The following is a 4,694-nucleotide window of genomic DNA, read 5'->3' as shown; positions in this document are numbered from 1 at the left end:
TGACGCCGCGGCAGGTCTAGCAGGGTTACGCTCACGTGAGTGGGCGTGATCACGTGGTGGGCAGGGCCGGCAGGGAAATAGGGGAGGCGGCGATGTTCATGTTCATCACGAGCTGTCTAAGCGTGGAACCCCGGCCTTCCACCGTCGACCGCGCTGTCCTCTCATTTCTTGCCCTGCTCTCGTTGCCGCCCCCGCGCCGCTCCTTCGGAGTAAGTGCGGGCCTCCCCTCCGGCCCGACGCCAGGCGTGATCCCACCTGCGCGAAAAAGGCGAAAACGCCCGCCGCCCTTCTCGCAGCATTGCTCTCCGCAGCCTGTTTGGCTACTCTTAATAACACACAGTTGACTGAGCACCTTATGATGTATCAAGTTACGTGCCAGGTACTGGGAACACAAAATGGAGTGTGACAAGCTCTTGGACCTCAAAGAGTTCACGGTTTAGTTGGAGAGATCGACAGAAACTGATACTTTAAAGACCAGTTTGGTGAATAGATGAATGTAGTGAGAACAGCGGCTGAAATGAGCACTGAATTCTATAGGAATGCCTGGGAAAGGCGTTTGGGAAAGGGAGAGTAAGTGTACAGTTTAGCTTTGGGGGTAACGTGGCGGCGGAGGGGCTGAGGAGTGGAAACAGATTAAGTATTTCGCAGGTGAAATGGATGGCGTTGTGAGTAATAGCTTATGAGGTCTGAGAGAAAGGCAGGTTTTGAGAACGTCTCCCAGATTTCTAGCGTGGGCTCCCCAATGGAGATCAGAATATAGGAAGAGAAGAGGGTGGAGGAGAATGCCAGAGAAGATAGATCAGTTTGGAATGTGTTGCCTTTGAGATGTCTGCACAAGAGGACTCCACTTTCCACCTGCCATGGTCTCTTCAGCTCCAAAGGAGGAGCCCTCGGTCTAATAAAGCTGACTTTTGTTAGATGACTAACAATTCCATCTTCCCAATCATAGTGGTCACTTCTCTGTCCTCATCTTACTCCACTTCTCAGCGTCAGTTGATGCAGTTCGCAGCCCCCTTCTCATGGCCTCCTTGACACTACACTTGCCTTGTTTTATTCCTAGTTTACTGGGCTCTCATTTGCTGTATCATTTGTCAGCTCCTCCTCTTCTACCTGAACTCTAAATGTTCAAGTGCTCCAAAATCCAGTCCTGGGCTCTCTTCCACCCATCCAGCCCCATAGCTTTCAATATCATCACTGTTCTGTGCTGTCCAATAGGTAGCCATCACCACATGTGACAAGTTGACACTTGAAATGTGGCTAGTCCTATTTGAGGTGTGCTGTAAGTGTAAAATGCACACCAGATTTCAAAGACTTAGTATGAAAAAGTGTATAGAATTTCTCATTGGGAATTCCCTGGCGGTCCAAACATTAGGACCCCCAGCTTCCACTGCAGGGGACACGGGTTCGATCCCTGGTTGGGGAACTAAGATCTCGCATGCCGCTCAGCGCGGCCCAAAAAAGAAAAAATCTCATTAATTTTTACATTGATTAAGCGTTAAAATGATAATATTTACACATATTGGGTCAAATAGAATATATTAAAATTAAGTTCACCTGCTTTTACTTTTTAATGTGGCTGCTAGAAAACTTTAAATTACGTGTGTGGCTTACATTATATTTCTATTTATTGGTGTAGATTTATATGCTGATGGCTCCTAAATACCTCCATTCCAGACTCCTTTCTTAAGCAGTAACACTCCTATTCCAACTGCCTATTTAACAGCAATACATGGATGACTCATAGGCACCTCAAGGCTTACATATCCAAAACAGAATCCTTGAGCTCTCTCACGTGTTATACCTGTTCCTCCCTAATTGCTCCCCAGGAAAGTAAATGGCATGTCTCTCCACCAGTTGCCAGCCATGAGCCTAGCGGTCATCCTTGACGGCTTACTTACCTCATCACCCACAACTACTCCACCTTTGGAGTTGTCAGCTTTCCTCCAAAACATATCCTGAATCCGTGCATGATCTCCACCACTACTGTTCTTAAAAGACTGATATCACCTGCACAACTGCAACAGACATTTAAATTTTTTTATTTTGCTTATTTTTAAGGAGAAATGCAAACACCTAGTATGACATTCAAACAGTACCAAAGAGAGCAGAGCTCAAGGCAAGTCTTTTCTGCCAGTTCTCTTGGGAAGCAGTCACCTTTATCAGATTCCTTTGTATCTTACCAGAGATATCTCACACAGTTTTTTTTCCTTCTCTCAACCCAACAATGTAACAGAGATTGGCTTCATTTTTTGTAACAGACGCAAAGGATTCTGTTGTATGGATGTGTTATACTTTACGTAGCAAGTCCCCTGTTGATGGACATTGAAGTTGTTTCCAAACTACTGTACACAGTCCTGCAGTGAATTGCCTGGACAATACTCATTTCACATTTACCTGTAGGATAAATTCTTAAAAGTAGAATTGCCAGGTCAAATAAGTATACTTTTAAAATGTTGTTACATAGTGTCAAATTGTTCTCATTAAAAGTCATACCAGTTTACACTCCCACCAGCAATGCTGGGAAGAGCCTATTTCCCACACCATCCCTAATCAAGCTTGTTATCAGATTTTTGGTCTTTGCAAATCTAATAAGTGAAAAATGACTATTGTAGTGTTGTCTCAATTTGCATTTCTGTTAGAGTGCAGGTTGAACCTCTTTATATGATTAATAGCCACTTTTATTTTCTAGGAATTCTCTTCATATCCTTTGCTTATGTTTTCAGATGAGTCGTTTGCTTTCTCTTACTGATGAAATTGGCTTTGTCAGTGATGTGAGATAATTTCTTTAGACTATGTTTATGGTATATTTTTCCATATAGTTTTTTAGTGTAAATGTTGGGTTGTTTTTTTTTCAGAACTCCAGGGATTTGCTTCCCACACAAGATTTTCAGCAGCCTTAATTGGGTTTCCTACTTCCACTGTTGCATTTCTATGATATGTTGCCCACACAGCAAATCAGAATGATCTTTTCGGTTAGTTTTGGGGTTTGGTTTGTCAAAGGATAATGAGACAGCCATCCAATATGTGAACTAAAAAAGGCAAAACTGGAGTTACTGCGTACTCTTGTAAGGGAGAGCTGTGTGGGTATGCGCAGTCTCACCAAGCAGAGCAGGCTGTGGATCCTGTATAGGACTTACGGGAAGTACAGAGTTCAGAGACAGGTACATTTAGGAGGCAAAGGGTTGGGCATCATTTGTCTAACTGCACTGGCTAATACCTTCAGTTCAGCATTAGATAGCAGTGGAACTAGTGCACATTCTTACCTTGGACCTGTGTAAATACTAAACAAACAAACAAAAAAGGGGGAGAAGGGAAAGCTCTTCCTTATAGTGGAGACCCAACTAACAAATGTAGAAGGAACAATGGAGGTAAAACATCACAGTTTAGCAACCATCATAGTACTGATTCAGGCAAGAATCATCAATGTTTGCTGAAATTAGTGAGTGAAATTTTGAGGAGGGGTAAGATACATATATAGTCTCAAAGTATCTCTTCACAAGACACTTATTAATTATAAAAAGAAAAAAATAATGGAAAAACCTGGCACACACCACCTGAACCAGGTGATCAAAGTTAATATGACCAGTACTGAGATAAACTGACATCATGTGCCTCCTGATATTATGTACTGAAATGGACACAGCCCTCTGTAGTAGACCTACCAAAAGTTCATGCCTAAATCTAATCATGAGGAAACATCAGACAAACCCAAATTGAGGGTCATTCTACAAAATAACTGCCCTGTACTCCTTTAAAAAGTCAATGTCATAAAAGACTAAGGAACTGTTCCTGATTAAAGCAGACTAAAGGGTCATGACCACTGACCACAACATGTGATCCAGAATTTCTTTAGTTGTAAGAAGCATTATTGGGTCAGTTGACAAAATCCAAATAAGGCCTATGATTAGATAATTTATACTCTATCAATGTCATTTCCTTATTTTGACTATCACACTGTGGTTATGAAAGAGAGAATACTTCCTTTTAGAAAACACACACTGAGATATTTAGTACCAACTTACCTGAAGCTTACTTTCAAACAGTTCCAAAAAATGTGTGTGTATGCATACATGTATGTATGTGTTTATATGTAAGCAGAGGGAGGGAAAGAAATCAAATGTGGTAAAATGTTAACATTTAAGGGATCTGGGTACAGGATATATGGGAATTCTTTGTACTAGTCTTACAACTTTTATGTAGGTCTGAAATTATGTCCACCAGACTTTAACCTCATGAGAGCCTTGTGCATCTTTGTATCTCAAACACCTTGCACAGGACCCAGCTTGAAAAAATGCTGAAGTGGATGGATGAGGCCCTTAAATCCGGAGAGAGTTGCACCAGCTCATGGTGTAATAAGGAAAGCATACTGCCATGGAAAAGCCCATTCCTGCCTATACAATAAGCATGCTTATTCTACCTGCATCGACCTTTTATGAGTCAAGCAAATCACACTTAAAATTACCGAGTGATGGAAAAATAAGAATGAGGGTGTAGGGGTAGATTTTATCATCTGGCCAGGACACAAGGCCATTAGATTGACCAGCTGGTTTCATTGGTGTGGGGATAGCTGTAGCCTCTGGAGCAAAGTTAGCACCACAGGCAGAGAAGAGGGTAGGGTTCTCTCAAAAATCTAAGTTCTAGATTCAGCCTTCACCTGCCTTTGCTTCCTACCACTAATCCTGAGGGCTTTGTGG

This window comes from Balaenoptera acutorostrata, chromosome 4, assembly GCF_949987535.1.
Source record: "Balaenoptera acutorostrata chromosome 4, mBalAcu1.1, whole genome shotgun sequence".
Taxonomy (NCBI): domain Eukaryota; kingdom Metazoa; phylum Chordata; class Mammalia; order Artiodactyla; family Balaenopteridae; genus Balaenoptera; species Balaenoptera acutorostrata.
The sequence above is the reverse complement of the archived record's forward strand: the minus strand, read 5'-3'. Positions refer to the sequence as shown.